This window comes from Trachemys scripta, chromosome 19, assembly GCF_013100865.1.
Source record: "Trachemys scripta elegans isolate TJP31775 chromosome 19, CAS_Tse_1.0, whole genome shotgun sequence".
NCBI lineage: Eukaryota > Metazoa > Chordata > Testudines > Emydidae > Trachemys > Trachemys scripta.
Window position 1 is genome coordinate 3,582,848 of NC_048316.1, and position 17,381 is coordinate 3,600,228.

A 17,381-nucleotide genomic window follows, 5' to 3' on the forward strand; every position below is an offset into this window, starting at 1 on the left:
GGAGGACAGCTGACACTTTGAGATCCTGGCTGCCCTGAATGGATGTTTATGATCCCAGAGTAAGGATTTGCTCAGTGTTTATAGTGAAAATTGCCCTTTCTCTGATTGTTCTGTGATGTGCAGTGGGCTGCTCTACCAGCCTGGCTGTCACTGGGGTAGCAGCGCTCTACGGCAGTTTTTCAAGTATTTTGGAGCTCTCTCATGCTGTGTTAGTGTAAGTTGTGATTGAACACGATCCACCATCACACAGACACATCCAACAAAAACCGGTCTAACCCCTGGAATCTAAAGCGGAGTGCCTGACAGCTGACCTTTCTGGCAAACACACCTGGCTCGAAGTCACCCCCTTTGGTTTGAGTTTTGTGCACTAAAAAGGCAGCGTGAATTGGATGTGATTTTTGTTCCTGTCTCAAGGCATGTTATCTTTATCGTGCCTGCACACAGAATGCAGCTGTCTCAAGGTCTCTGCTGTCCTACTGTTCTGCACTTATCAGTTCCTATCAAGATTGTTGGTCAACCCAGATGAGGGGTGGACGGATGGATTTGTATAACATGTGACTTCCAGTAAATATTAGCAGCTACATGCAGAAGCTCCCTTTTAGGTGGGTCTTTGTGTTGGGGGGGCATGTGTGTGGATACATTCTTCTAGGAAATTCTGCTGTGGAACCCAGGCCTGAGGAAATTCCATGAACGTCTATTCCCCACTGACAGACCAGTGCAACTTCACTTTGGTTTCTCTCCTGTCAACTGCATCTCAAAATAAAGCAGCTATCAAGTGAAATACTAACCAAAGGGGAGAGAAGTTAGGAGAGAGAAATGAGGCATGGAAGGGACCTTTTCAGCTGAGAGCCATGAAGCGACGCAGAGAGGGCTTAACACTGTCCCAGATGGCAGGAGCTGCAGAGAAGATGGTTCTCTGACCAGCTGGGGTGAGATTGTGCAAAGGGCCAGGGAGTAAGTGAAGGTATCAGGGAAGAGAGCCAGAGGCAGGGAGTTGGAGGGTTTTAAACACAAAGAGGGGCAGTTTGGATCTGGCTCCGGAAATAGAAGAGGTGTTTGAAGAAGGGGTGGGGCGGAGGGGGGTAACAATCTGTATATACGACATGAGGCTGAATTTGACAGTAAGGATGCTCCTGGCCTGTCTGAGTCGCACCGATGTGCCACTGTCTGATCACACCTAGGACAGGTCAGTTTCCTGTTATAAAGGCAGTAGAGTTTTGTGTGACACTATGAACATGCCTCTTTGTGACATACCCAGATCTCACGCTAATGAAGGGTGCAGGATCTGACTACATTTTGATGACATACTGAAATCAGTTTCTTAAATGTGATACCATTTAGCATCTAAACCAGGCTTTGCACTTACTTTAGATTAGATTTAAATAGTCTCTCCTGAAACACGTACAAAGCTGCAATTTGTGAGCATGGAACAGAGAAGCCTGACCCCTTTGCTTTCCCCCATGTAACCTACATACTCTGTGTGGTTGTGATCTGATACATTCAATTTCAGCAGGCAGCATGGCAAAACCAGGGTTATTTGGGGGGTTCTTCCTGGCCAGGTGTTAACATACTGACAACTCCTGTCAAAGGATCCTTTCACGTAGACATTCCCGGGCAGTCCCCAACATGCCTGGGAAATAACATTTTTCTGGAAGAGTAGAGGTGCATTATGGTAAGTTCTTCGGTAACACATGCTCTCATTATACCATGTTATGACATGGATAAATCTCTGTTAAATAGCAAAAATGATTGCCCTGCAGGCAAAAGAGCTGCAGCCGAACACAGACATGCCTCCACTGATAACCTTATCGTGTCTTAACAGCTCCAGGATTGTCTTCAAAGATCCTTCAACAATAACAAGCTATTCTTTTAAGGAACTGTGTGCTGATAACTCAGAGAGAGCAGTAGCCTGTTTTATATCCCATTTCAATACTGCATACAATACACGGCTCTTTTCTTTAGCACAGATGTCCTATCACCTACCAGTCAATGTCCACTCAGTTCATGCATCTCCCATTTGCATGCCCTTTGCCTTCAGTAGGATTCTGGTGGGAGTGACCGGTTCCTTGCCTCTTAGAGTTATTCCTTTGACAAGAGTAGATATTTCTTTCTGAATTAGCCTGTTCACGGCCGCTATGCACCAGAACCCTCTATTTTAAAAAAACTAATTATACTTTGCACGTACACTGCCTGATTTTCAAAAGGAAGAAGCCCAAAATATTTTGCACTCACCATAATGCATGTGAAATTTCATATCTAGTTCAGGTGCCAAAGTTAGACATCTAAGTGGCGATTTGCATGAGCTAATTATCTATTGCACTTGCATTTCTGTCCATAGTCCTGGGCTTCTGGACTTTTGAAAAAATGGCCCCATGGTAATTAGCACCAGCACTTGACAAGCATTCGGTAAGATATCTGTGCCCTATTTTACAAAGACTTACACTAGTGAAGTTACTTGCTCTTGCTCAGAGCGAGTCAGTTGCAAAGTTGGAGTTCGAACCCAGGACTCCCAAGTCCCAATGTCTTACACTAGTTACTAGCCCAGAGCCACCACCTTGCCTTTTTCCAGAGCACACTTTTGACAACAGCCATTAAAGACCCTGGCTATTCATTTGTATTTTGAAATACGTGGCCTCTTAATATAGATTTTTTTTTGCATTGTATTATGTGATATGAATTATTGTGTAGCTCACTCACAGGTAAGAGGACAAAACCAAACCTTCACATAATCCCTAACGTCCCATAGTGCAATGTGGCATTTGCTCCGGGCTGCATTGCTTGCACTCCATATATATCAATAATCCTTAGATACATCATCAGTCCGAGTGATTGTGCTATGTTTTCAGAGTCCAAAGCCGGAAGGGACCATTGTGATCATCTAGTCTGACCTCCTATTTTCAAGGTTCTTCTCTCAGTTTGGAGAAATTGTGACTCTGCTTTTTCTTGTAAAAATGTGTTGTTCCCATTCGCGTGAGAACTGGAAAGAAAGAAAGACAACAATGGCTTCCTGAAAGGAGCTGTTGAACAAGCATTTTGAAAAAAGTCTTGGACCGCTTCCAAAGGAGCTGTCCCTGGTCTAGGTGGAGCACAGTCAAACTAAATGTAGATGTCTTTACTCAGTGTGCATATCTAGTGGCTTCATCAGGGGACTAGCTCCCAGGACACCTGGGTTCTACTCCCTTTCTAACTTCCCAAGGTGGATTAATCTATCACCAGAGCGATCTCCCTCTTAGGATTCCATTTCTAATAGAGACTAGATCTTAAATGTGTTCCCTGTGCTGTCACCTCCGTATTATTCCTACCCTTTATTTTTGGTCCCTACTGTATCCTTTGGGTATTTATAGACCTTTAGCCTCTTCCTTCCCACTAGCTTTATTATTAATGTCATTTCCCTCACTGAACGAAGGCAGAGACTGTATTATGCTGTGTTTGTATAGGAATGAGCACAATAGGGCCTCAGCCTAGCTGGGGCTTCTAGGAGCTACTGTGATAATTAATAGCAAATAATGGTAGTAGCACCAATCTGATGTAAACTGAGCTTGTTCTATCTGAAATGTCTTTTAATCCAATTTTTGCCCTATTGATGCAATTTCTAATGCCAGAATTTTTTCATTTGTTGCAATGAAAATCAGACCTCAACCTGCTTAGATGTTTCTTCTCTGCTACTGCAACCTCCTTTCTTTAAGTCCAAGTACATTCCAGAGTCGTAGGACTTATTGGAGGAGCCAAAATATTGAAACACTGACAGCCTTTCACTATTCAAGCACATCTCTGAGTTAATCCCATGCATTTTTCCAGGGCCTTTCACACCCAAGAATCCCAGTGTGTCATGGGATAGAGGTCACTTCCCCTATCTTCTGAAATGCAGCCATTTCTGGGGTGGGCCAGAGCAGCCATTGTGCACCAGTGACTGGGGATGTAATCTGCTCTTGTGATAAGACTCTTTAATAACATCCCTCCCGAGGCTGATATTTATCATCTAGAGCTTAGGTCCAAGGAAGGGTTTTACAGAGACATGGTCGAAATCCCATTCGAATACTCCATGCAAACCCAGTGAAGTCTGAGCTTGTCTGCAGTGTCAAACTGCTCCGAGTTTTACCATTTACTGCCCTGCATTCTGAGCAGGGGAACAGAATTCCAAACCCCACTAAGGACAAAGCTACTTCATTGCTTATATCTACTGGCGCTGCTTCCTGTGACGGGGATAGGAGAAAAGAGAAGCATTGTCCCATAGCGCTTTGAGAGCCTAAAACCAAAATCTAATCTAAACATTCTGTGTGAAAAGGCCTAATCGAAACATCCCTTCCCCCCAGTTCTCCCTGTTCTGCAGAACCGCTAGGCGGATGTGTCCCAACAGATTCTGAACTGATAAAAATCTTATTTATCTTCAGCTGTTGACACAGAAGCGTCTAGACTTGTCTACTTCGGGAGGCTTGGATCCGAGTGCTGCTTCTTTCTTCCTTGAAGGAAATGATTTGCCCAACAATTACATTTTCCCCCACTATCTCCCCCTGCAACCCCCTCCTCCTCCTTACATTCCAGTCTCCTCATTAGTCCTACTCAAGACGTGTCCGGGACTGCAGTCAATGGATCCCAATAAAGCCACTAGACTGGCAAGAGGGAGAGAGAGAAGAAAAGTGCTGCCTCGGGCTGCTAATTTCCTTGTACTCCCTAGCAAGCAGCTGTGGAGCTGCATCCCAGGACAGGTTTGGACAGATCACAGCAGAGAGGTGATAATAATGTGTCTGTCATTGTACTCAGACATGTAGGATCTTGCAAACCGCAAATACCGTTAACTGGCTCGGACGAATCTGTTACAACAGATCCTGGAAGACATGCCGACTGCAGGGCTTTTTTCTTTCTAATTTTTTTAATAACCATTTTTTAATCATTGGTCTTTATAATTTCTCACTGAGCTGGAAATTCCATCACAAGTTACTTTGTTTCGCTTTTAGCGTGAGGAAGGATGTGGATGTGTCCAGGGCACCATGTGCACTGTATCGGGAGATGTACACAAGACTTACACGGACTGTCTATAAAACTAGAAAGTCCCAGTCCCATCTGACCCCACTTCCCATCCACTTCGTCCCATCCTCCAAAAGAAAAGAAGTGGAGTTAGTGGCCGTTAATGATCAAGTTGAAGAGAACAATTTCAGTTCTTTCACACTGAGCTGCTTGGTTCTGGACAGTGGTGATCACAGGATGGCTGCAAGTGAATGTTTAAACGAGCAGGACAGTAAAAGGTTGGGAATATAAAGGGGATGTAACAATACCTAGCTCCTATACAGTGTTTTCCTCCATAGGCTCAGAGCTCTGTACAAAAGGAGGTCAGTAGCATTATCCCCATTTTATGGAATGGGGAAACTGAGGCATAAAGAAGGGCAGTGACTTGCCCCAAGGCCACCCAGCAGAGCCGGGAGTGGAACCCAGGACTCCTGAGGATCATACGTCTTCCCAAAATCTCCCCGGCTGCAGCTATACAGTGGGTAGATGTTCCACCCAGCTGTGGGCATTGCTAGCCCCACCTTTAACTCGAATGTAACGTAGTTCTCACAATAAACAGATTGTCATAAAATTGCCTCTTCACCCGGAAGGCTTCATGGACACAGGGACACAAAGGTGTGCATAGCATCCTAGCTTTGAAAGGCTTGCTGTGGGCTCTTCCCAAAGCGGCAGGACCCTTGGTTTCCTCTATGGATACTGCAGTTGTTTGCCTAGCCAAAAGCTCCTTATGCAGAAGAAGGCTCTGCTCCGAACAAACACAAGGCGAGCAGGGAGACTCGCAAGGATCCCCATGCCGAGATCAGCTCACCTCATCCCCTCAGAGGGTGGGCTTTGCTCTGCCCAAGGGCTCACTCCACATCTGGGGGATCTGCAGGAGGACCTGTGACCGCCAAACCCAGCTCTCACTGAGGCTGTTACCAGAGACTCCCCAAGGCTGCACCCACCTGCTGCACCCCAGATCTATTAGCAGGACCACAAATGAATAGATTTCTTGTTCTTCAGCCTGCATTTTTCTGTGCTTACTATCCTGCCATTACTCCTAATTACAGTCCCATGGTTCACCCTAATTGATTTCCCTCCCTCCCTGACATTTACACCTTTAAAATACCTGTCGACGGGGCTCACATCCTCTCTTACTCATTGCTTGGCCGAGCCACACATACTTAGTTCTTTTCAAATCTTTCCAGTACATCTGACGCGCTCTCTGTCTGGCTACTTTGACCACGTGACCAAGTCTGCACAGAGGCCAAGTGCCACTAAGAAACAAGCAGAAAACCCAGCAATGCAGTTGTTTTGGGGTGTGTCGGGGAACTCGTGGGGGTAAAGAGTGAAGAAATATGGTTGGGGGAATCTAGCTGAAAACGCTGGTGCAAAAACACAGGGCAATAGAATCTGACCTGGAGTAGAATCCTAATTAATCTTTAGCAGCTAGCACTCCCTGAACAGGCCCCACGGTGCATTGCCACAGATAGCCTTTGCCCAAAGACCTCACAATCTAAATAGAGAGAGGAGGAAGTATTATTATTATTTAATTTATTATTACCCCATTTTACTGATGGGGAAACTAAGGTGCAGAGAGATTTTCCAAGGTTCCCCAGGGAGTCTGTGGCAGAGATGGGAACTCAGAGCAGCTCTCCTTGGTGCATTCTGACACTATCAGCTCAGCACTGACACCACCTTCCCGTTGTTCGCAAGCTGTGAGGCTCCAGGGTGGTGAAAGAGCCTGAGTGGGCAATCGGGGCTTCAGCGCATTCCCTGCATCGCTGGGAAGTGCCCCCGTCTCTATTGCATGGTGGTTTCCATGAGCACTTAGTATTCTCCAGTTTGGATTCAGAAAGGCACTTGAAAGCCATACAGAGAATTATTGGGATGTCCTTTTAGCTAAGAATGAAACTTCTGGGTTCAAGTAATGCCCCCCATTCTAGAATCATTCACAAGGAGTTTCCTTGTTCCTCATGCACAAGAGAGGTCTACAGGCTGAGTACAGAGCAGCCCTTCTGAAATGAAATTCTGGCTTGCAAAGCATTGAGATCGGAGCTATTTGCTGAGCAAGACCAATTCTCCAGCCCTCCAGTACACCTCTCCCCCAAGATCTGCCTGGTGGTGACACACGAAGTGATATTAATGGCAGGTACATTTAGGACCAATGAAAGGAAACACTTCTTCACACAGCATGTATTCAAACTGTGGAACTTCTTGCTGGAGATGCTGTAGGTTGACTTTATACAAGGCTGGATTTGCACCTATGCAGGCTTAAAAAAAGCATCCAAGCTCATTCTTCGGGAGACCCGCTGATCACTCCAGGGGTCAGGAAGGAGGATTCCCCTAACGGCATTGCACAAAGGGGCAGGTGCACTATGGTTCATTTTGTTTGCCCCCCAGTATAACCTCAGCTGTGGGTCCACACTGGAGCTAATGGATGGACGCTCTGATCCAGGATGGCGCATCCTATGTGCCTAAACATGAGATCAAGGGCTCTTGCATTATCCTATACTGGACACACACATGTTATTACTGAATTCCAGGCTGTGTATTTATCTTTCCTTGGTCAGGCTACTCAGGAACCATAAAGGAGTCATGCTACATCTCAAGCTTTACAGGGCATAGCATGGAGCAAACGTTGGCTAATACCCTTTTTCTACACCAGTGGAGGAGATGACTCTTGTGAGGGCTGTTTTGCTGTGCTCTGTAGCACAGTTGGGATTAGGGAAAGGCTCGTGCATACCAGAGCTGTGCTGCTGACTTGAGAGGTTTTCGAAGTGGCTTTTCCTCAGAGCTGTATTTTGTAAATTTGGTTACTATGTCCAATGTGCTTTTTGTTCTTTTTGTAATTGCACCAAATTCCCAGTTTATAGGTACAGTCTTCCTATCAGCAACAAGAACCCCAAATCCCTAACACCGAGACGATGATAACTGGAGCATAAATATACCAGCCTCCTTCTCCCTCCGCATATACGACGTTGGCCTCCTCTGTGTCCCTGCTCACCATTGCTGGAGCCAGAGACCTCCCCTCTGCAGCTTCTGACATCCGACAACTTCCTTTTGTATCTTCCTGCCTGACTCTCCAGGTGATTTCAAACCTCAGCAGGAAACAGGTGTCCCTGAACTTCTCTGCTGCTTGATAATGCTGCAGAATTTGGAGTGTGGGAGAGAGGCTGATCAGCTGCAGGCTGTCATGTAAATAGAGAGGTCTCAGTCTGACACCACTGGAAACTGTCTGAAGTTTGTGTTTGAAGTCAGGGTCAGGCCCTAAATGAATTGGCTGATAAAGGAGAGAGACAGAGGTGAGCGAATGGCCCAGAAAATTCCTGCACTTCAATCACTGGAACAAGGTGTAAATCCAAGGAGCCTAGTTACTAAACAAGATTTAAGATGATTTTGCTTTGGCAAGTAAACCATTGGGAACAGGCATTCAACCATTTGCATAGCAGATGTCAGCTTCCTGCCACATGCCCCCTAAGTACATGGGGCAACATAGTAAGATACAGTCCCTGCCCCAAAGAGCTTACAATTGAAATAGACGAGACAGACAAATGGCAGGAAAAGAAGTGATTTTTATCCCCATTCTACAGATGGGGAACTGAGACCCAGAAAGACAAGTGGCAAGCCCAAGTCTGTGGCAGAGCTGGGAACTGGCTCAGATCTCCAATCCCTTAACCACAAGACCATCCTCTCTCCAAGCTGCTGAGGATGGCAACGCACAAGTACATTGCTCCCGCCCCTGAATCCGTCACCAGAATCCACTGGAGGGTATGAGAATGTCACTAATCTGCTCTAATACAGAAGAGGAAAAAACCTAATCCTCCCCACGTAGCAGGAGAAAATACAGCAGGCAAACAGCCTTCCAGATGAGATCAACATGCCCCTCTTTAGAGAACAAACCCCGCTGAACGAGGACTGCTACAATCAGGTGGGCTGTCTGACTTCCCTCCCCCACCCCCAGCAGTGCCTGGTAGCGATTCTGTAAAGGACCCGGCATTCCGTTTTCCTCTTTTCAAGTGAATCAGCCAGTTGTGAGAGGTACCCGACTGACAGCCTGGGAGAATCAAGGCCTTTCTTTATGCACAGAATAGGTGTGGTGTAGGCTGCATCAGTGCAAGCTCTGCAGCTGGGCACTTCATCCGGGGCAGCCCAGAGGATGGGAGGAGAAGGAAATTCACCCTTCACAGCCCATGCAGTCCAAGGACTCTTTGGAAAGATAGCCAGCCAGGGGGCAGTTAGCGCCAACTGTGCTGCAGCTATTGTGATCTGGGTAACAAGGCCAATCAATCTGGGCTGGAATTTTGTCTAATTTCACCGCCACTCAAACACTGGGAGTGTGAAAGTGTGGCTGAGGTTTGGGCATTATTGGGCTCCTGGTCCATGCAGGGGACAGTGTGAAAAGAGGAGCAGACGGGGCTAGAGAGGGAAAAGGCCAGTGAAAAGAGCGATTTGGTGACCATGGCTCACACTGGTGAAAGGCAGCAGATTTGGCCTGGCCACCCCTCCATCATGACCACGGATAGGGCCAAACCTGCGACCCCCAGGAGCCAGGTTTCAACGCCACTCACTTAAACTTGGCTCAACTGCCCCTCTGTCATAACACGACAGGTGGGTGGGCAAAATCTGAGAGGTGGGGGGCATCATACTCAAGTGTTGCCTTGGGCAGCAGGTTGCCTTGAGTGGCCTCTGACTATACAGGGGGTGGGGGGAGTGCGCGTCTGTCTTCAGTGCAGGACTGCACCGGCTTCCCGTGGCGAGCACAAAACATGCCTTTATTTATTTGTAATTACAAATGTGTTTAAAATGGCAAGAAAACCCCCCTCAAAATAATGTGTGAGGTTCAGGCCTGGGCACACCTAGGCATCAGAGCCACCCACTCCTCACATAGCTCACTGAACTCAGACTGGGTGCCCGTAGCTACCAGGTCTGGCGTCAAGTCAGGTCTATTTTCCATTGGTTCAGAGACAGAAACACAGGGAGAGATTTTCACAAGCACCAAAATGTGCCTGGAAAACATGTACCTGGCCAAGCATGCAAATTGCTCTTGCGTTTCAGTGCATGTACGTGCATACTCAGAGCCATGGAAATCAGGCCTGGAAGAATGCTTTCCGTGACCACTGCTCATGGCTCCCGAAGGAGACTGATTCTCACCACATGGGACTTTCTGTTGTTACCACATAGGGAACAAGGTCCGGTCCCTCCGCTGACATAACTCAGCTGGGCCTCACTGACTTTAGAGGACCTCAGAGGTGTCACGCAGGGGTGAATGGAGCTTGCAGGGGCCCAGGAATATTTTGATGCAGTGCTGCTAATTTACAGGGGCCCTAACTGTCTAACTGGGCTCTGCTGGCAGCACCAAGGAGGGAGAATTCGCTCTTCATGCTAAAGAGCAAAAGGCCTCACATCAATCAGTGCGTTCCATAAACTTCTGAGATAATGTAACTGATACCACGGTCATGTTGGAACAGCCGACTGCTCCAGCGTCTTCCCAGGGCCTGCCGAAAATAGCTCTCACGAACACTGCCATGGGCCTTTCTCCGCAATCCCACTGTAGCGGGGACTTAGGGGCGTGAGCCATGCCCAGCTGGAGCCAATGGAAAGACTCCCAGTGACGTCAGTGGTCTCTGGATCAGACCCCCGCTGCGGATGCTTTCCTATTTCTGCCATTCCACCTCTTTCACCCACTCAGATTTCTTTTCAGCTGCTTGGAGACAAGCACAAGTGTGCAGAGCTCAGAGGCAGAGTGTGATCTGACTCACGGCCACGGCCCTTATTAAGGGACATTCAGCAGACTGTTGAGCATTCCACATCATTAAGGAGCGGTGCCAGGAGTTAGTTATTTCCTACTGCTGCTGCTAGAGGGAGACAGATTTTTGCCATTGTTCGTTTACAGGGTATTTTAGATGATGACTGTAGCAGGCGCAACCAACTTTTGGGATACATTGTTCGGTCATCCTCTCCCTTCCCTGCTCTCCCCATCCCAGCCCCTGGCCCTAACATTTATGCAGTAAGAAATCAAGCTGTGAAATTGGAGAATCAGTCTAATTAGGCTCCTATAACATGCCCATCACTGTAGTATCTAACTGACTTAGCTCTGGGGTTGGACCTGGTTTGGATTGGGTCACCTGGTCCAGAACTATTCATATCCCTGACAGGCTGATCTCTAGTCCCAGCCTTGAATCTCTCCAGTCACGGAGATGGTCACAGTCTCCCTTAGCAGCTTGGTTCCATTCTCTGGATTGTGGTTGAAACAATGTAAGTGAACTGGGCACTAAATCCACCCCAGGCCTATGTCAAGATTTCAGTCCAGCACTGCTCCACTTCATTTTGAAGACTATCAGTTTCTAGCTTCAGAGTGCGAGCTTGGTCAGCAGCTGAGGTCTGGGGTGAACATTGTCTCCTTCCTCCAAGAACAACATCCTCACCAGGACCAGGATGGAGAGTTACACCTTCTGTGGCAGAGCTGGGGTCTGATTCTCTATTGCCTGCACCACGTGCAGTCATATCCACCTGAGCGAAGAGAGTGCAAAGTGCTAGTGTAAACCATTAGCAAGGCCAGCCAATGGAGACTCAGGCCCACAATGCTGGACTGGATGGACCCTTCATCTGTTCTGGGTCATCAGGGAATGCAGGGACAAGTCCTGATCTGAAGGAGGAGGGTAGCTTGATTCCTAGGGCTCTTTTTCAGTGAGGCCGCGGGAGGCCAAAGACCCTATTAACGGTTCTGCTGGCTTTGGTGAGGACGATAATGTTTTTAGAGGGGAGGGAAGCAGCAGTCAGTCTGAAATTGTACTTGAGAAAAATACTAATTATCTATCAGTTACCAGCTGGCTGGCGTGGCAAGGGGGCTGAATGTGAGAAAACAGCCGAGATCGGCTCCCAGCTCTAGCATGTACAGGCAGCTCCAGGCAACGGAGAGTCCTGACAGCTTCCAACAAGCAGGTAGGCACCCTGCATGCCCTGTCTTGTACTACTACAGATCCACTCCCTTCCTCCCACCCCAGGAAACAAGCCACCAGAGGGACCTTCCAAGGCACAGAAAAAATCTCATTTTCAGGGTCTGGCCCACCTCATGGCCTTTTCTAACAAAGAGATTGTTAGAAAAAACAACCTGGCTCCAAGGTTTTGCATAAAATACAACAACGGCTTTATTTCCAAAGGATTGTGCTAAGAGACAGAAACCACTAACGCTTTGCTGAGAGACAGGTTTGGTCTGACGGTCAGTGCACAGGACAGGCACTCCCGAGTCACATGCATCTTCTGCAGGAGATTCCCATGGAGAAGCCCTAAAGAAACATTCTCTGACCCACATAAGCCCTCAATTTGCAACTGAAGCCTCGGTCCCTTTCTCTGTTATTCCCTTTCATAGATTCATAAAGTCACAGATTTTAAGGGCTAAATGACGATTTTGTCTGACCTCCCTCCTAGCACAGGCCAGGGAACCTTGCCAGTAATTCCTGCACTGAGCCCATACTTGATGCTTGAGCTAGAGCTTCTCTTTAGAAAGATATCCAGCCTTAACTGAGATGCTTCAAGTGTTGGAGAAACACAACCTTTGGTAAGTTGTTCTTACGGTTAGTTATTCTCACTGTTAAAGATTTGCGCCTTATTTCTAGTCTGAATTTGTCTAGCTTCAGCTTCCAAGCATTGGACCGCATTATGCTTTTTAATTCTAGACTAAAGAGCCCCGTACTACCAGAAATCTTTTCCCATGCAAGTACTTGGAATAGCAGTATGTCAAAGCACACTATGCAACTTTCGGTGTGTGGTACCAGGATCCACATAGCCACTTAGTGCGTGGCAAGCTGGTCACTGCAGATTTAAACCCAGGCTTGCTGTGCACTATTCCTCTGTGTAGAGATACTCTCAGTCAAATGCCTTACAGAAGTTTAAGTATATTATGTCAACACACTTACCTTTATCAACCAAACTTGTGTCCTCATTGAAACACAACATCAAAGACCTATTGACAAGATCTATTTTCCATAAATCCATATTGACTGGTATTCATTATGCTAGCCCCTTTTAATTCTTTACTGATTGTATCCCCCTATCAGCCTACCCATGATTATGCCTTGGATCATTATCAGGCTAACTGGCCAAGCGGGTCTTTGATCATCCACTGGCTTTTTCTTTTTTCTCTCCAATCCAGTGCTCCAAGTTTTATTTAACACTAGTGGTTCAGAGAGCTCTTTGGCCAATTCTTTTAATGCTCATGGGAGCAATTTATATGGTCCTGTTGATTTTAAAATGTTTAATAGTTGTTGTTTACAATCCTTCCTAGTACTGATGGAATAGAAAACATTTCTGTATCTCTATAAGATATGAAAACATCTTTTTTCTTTCTGAACACAGAACAGAAATATTTGTGGACTACTACTTTCTGCATCATGATTAATAATTTTGCCATCTTTGTTTAGTATCAGAATTATAGCAGTACTAGGATTTCATTTGTTCCTGATATATTTAAAGAAATCTTTCATGCTGTCCTCAACCCCACTGGCCATAGAGTTTTCATTGATACCTTTAGCTTCCCTTATCAATTGTCTGTATTTCCTAACCGCTGATTAGTACTTCTTTGGTCGAGACTGTCTGCTGTTTGCATATAGCAAGCGAAATTAGACTGTGATCACTTGATTCAATTGTAATCATTTTCTTTGCACAAATACTCATTCTCCAGTGTTGTATCCAGTGGGGAAATAAAGAATGCAGTCTAGTGGAGAGAAAACAGACCTGGAAAATAATCTCTTTCTTTTAACAGAAAATACAAAATTACAAAGTTCAGACACTTTGTCAATCAGGGATGAGTTTCGCTGCCAATCCAGCATGACCAGTATTTGTTAAAAGAGAAGATATTACAATGGTCACTGCAGAGTCACATGGGAACTTATGCTTCTTCCAGCAACACAGCTGATGTTTGGAACCAAGCATCTGACACAATTTTCACTGTCCAAAATACAGGGAAATGATAGGCCTGATTCTGATCTCGCACAGGTTTTACATGTTGTAACTATACAGACTTTAGTGGAGTTACTCCAAATTGACTTGCAGTGGAGTATATGAGAGCAGAATCCAATTTTTATCTATCTCACACATTCATTCCACATATTCATTCTTTTACTGTGGTATCGAAGTGCCTACAACTACCTGGAGGCTAATTTTCAAAAATATATTTGAGCCATGTGGGCTTACATGCCTCGTTCAGGTGTTAAAGCTGATCTGGGCACTTGAATGCATGGCTGGGGATGATAATTTGGGGTTCCAAACATGAAAACTAGCCTCTCATGTTAGTCATTTCCTCCCCCCCGCACAGATCAGCTTCATTCCAAGTGTAAGGATACAATAAACCAGGGTTGCAGCCACCACAGTGTGCTATGCTGAAACAGTCTGGGACTTTCGTTCTACTTCATTCTAAGCGGAATTCTACTGACTCTGAATGAAATGCAAAGCAGGTTCCACTGTGCTTCCCGTGAGATAAGAATATCCTGATTTCGATCATTTGTCCTGCGTTAGTGCAAGGTCCTGGGAAGATCCCAGCTTCTTGAGCAGGGCTCTGTAATAATTGTAGAACTGAATATCCCGCAAAAGTATCCACCCTAGCTTTTATGTGGAGCCCAGTGCATGACGGCAGAGGATGTTGGTAGTATAATCAGTGCTGTGTGGATGCCCATGCAGTGGAGACATCATCAATGAAGCTGAGCATGCCCGGATCTCTTGTGACAGAGAACACACTCGCCAGTCCCAAAAACAGAGGTTCCACTAACCTGGGACACCACAGTCAGCAACAAAGCTGAAAGCGATAGAACAATGGCACTGAAACAGAACGAGGGCTGTGATGCAGTCAGTGGCTGTGCGCCGTACGGGACGAGCCCAACGCACTTGTTTCTGTGCTGCTCTGTCCTTAACTGTTGCTGCTGCTAGTGTGACCAGACAGCAAGTGTGAAAAATCGGGACGGGGGTGGGGGGTAATAGGAGCCTATATAAGAAAAAGACCCCAAAATCAGGACAGTCCCTATAAAATTGGGACATCTGGTCACCCTAGCTGCTGCTATTGTGGGAATGATGTGGCATTGGGTATATACACAGTGTGTGTATTCCAGGCACAAATCCTATGATCAGTGAGCATTTGAGAGCAGGAAAAGGGCATTTTCCTAATGGTTCATTCAACTGTGATCAGTGGGTGCTCCTTCAGCAGGTGCTTTCCCTTGATTCACATGTACTGAACAGCTCCTGTCCACAGCTCTGTGTCTGTGTGTATTAATGTCAGGAGTATTGTAAGAATCCAGGAGGACATTCTCTGCTATCCGGGATCTGTTCCTGTCCCAGTGAAGCCAGCTGGCTAGCACAGGCTGCACCGTCTCTGGCTTTTCATTGTCTTTCAGGAGTTTGTAGCTGATACACTCCGCTTGCATCACTGGTGGGAAATACCAGACCAAGTAGGCTACTGAATCCCCCTGGGAAATGCTGAGTTTATTTTCTGTGCTGTTTGCCGCCAGGCTGATTATTAGTATCTCACCTGCACTGTCAGGGGATGGGATGTCAAAGTGCAGGCCTCACGATTAAAGCAGCTCTGCCTTTTGTATCTGACCAAACCATGTTCGATGACCACCATGCTACCCCCGATCCACGTGGTGGCTCCCAGCTCACGGGAGTGCCCAAGGAGGGAGGAATCTCAGAGATGAGACCCATCACAGTAGCCTACATTTGTTTTCCATTTGGCATCCCTTCCTTTTGAACAGCCCCATCAAAGAACCAGGGTTTGGGCAGAAAATTCCATCTTTCATCCAAATCTGGCCCTACCGATTTACCTAGGTTCTTACCTGGCTCCTATCACAGGCCTGAGTCCCTCCACTAGCTGGGCAATTCCTACTGACCTTCACATTTCACCGAGGGAACTTTCCCCCCAAGGGAAGACGAACAGGCTAGGGTTGTTTCTTACCCTCAGGGCCTAATGTTAATCCCAGACCTAACCCAGGGAGATACCCCATTGTTAATCTACACATCACAGACCCAGAGAGGGGCAGGGGATACACTGCCATCCAGACACCCTGTCCTCTTAACTAGAATGCTGGCCAGGTACAGATTCCCCATAAAATGTTTGGGCCGGCTCCTCAGCTATTTACACCAGAGCCTCTGGCCCTTTACGCCAAGCCATGAAGTAAGTGATGATCCCTTGAAAACCAGATTTATTTTTGGTTTGCTTTAGAAGCTCTGTTGCTGTCTTAGAGCCGCTGCTGAAGACTGAGTGGTCAGTGCTACGCCATACGGATTGACCTTGCATTTGCTTTATTTTACACCACAATGGCTCCTTATTTTTTGCCGATACCAGAATCCAGTATATTTTGGCGTAGAATTGCCGGGAGATCATACCGACGAGAGCTCGTTGTGTGCTGAGGGCACCGGGATAGGAGTTCCCTACTTCAGCGCTGTGCTGGGAATGCTTAGAATTCAGCAGTCCCGTTCATCTCCCTTGCCTGCTCACCTGGGAGCCCCGCGGAGGTGACCCCTCACTGCTCTCCCTATTCATTGTCATGGGGCAGCTTGGCTGTCTAGAATTACAAAACAAACTGCTGGGAGACAGCTGTTATAAATCACCCTTTTAACCCCTTCCCCGCCACGCTCCCACTAGGCAATATTCCGAGTGCACTTTCCATTCCCACACGCAGCAGCTAGAGGGGTGACATGTATTGGACTGACAAGAACAGAATAGGAGCTGCAGCTATTTGGGGTTTCAACGCTCTTAGCCCATACATTAAGCAGCCGGAAGACAACTTTTTGTCCATCATTAAAAGGCCTTTCACAGTAATTAAACACATCAGCTTCCAAAAATAAGTCATTGTCACACGTAGGGCTGATACATGTTACTCAAGATCTGCTGTGCTGGTTTGGTAGCACGGTCAAACCATAACCCTACAGGAAACCCCTTTGCTCCCTTTCTGTGTCAGCTGTCTCACCTCAGTCTTTATACCCTGGCAGGCATTCCCCCAGGGAAAGGAATTCTGTCTATAAGATGCATCTATTTTCCCAGGGTGCTTTAGTTGCACTGGGAGTTTTTTTGTGAATACTTTGTTTCCAGAGAAATGTCTAGGACAGAAATGTTTTAAAAATAAATAAGTGTCAATAATTTTTTTTCTTTATGGGCCATGCTTATGCAAAAGCCCCTATGACATGAATTTAGGACCTAACCGCTGATGAGAAAAGCAGCACCCTTCTTCTCTCAGTCATTTCCCTGTCCCTTGCTCTGCTGAGATGACGCTTTTCATAGACCTCAAGACATGCTGTGAAAGCCATGGGCTGAGTGGCTGGCTTTTGGCGTACTTGTAGGGACAGGTCTATGCAACTGTGTTATCCACTGGCTGCTCTGTTCGTTTTTCTTATTGTGTGATGTTGCTGAA

The 17,381-nt window shown here is 46.6% G+C and overlaps 1 protein-coding gene across 6 annotated transcripts in view; it reads right to left on the reverse strand.

Moving 5' to 3' along the window:
- TP73 (tumor protein p73) overlaps positions 1-17,381 on the reverse strand; it is a 74,371-nt gene that overhangs the window by 21,991 nt on the left and 34,999 nt on the right. The window lies entirely within an intron of this gene.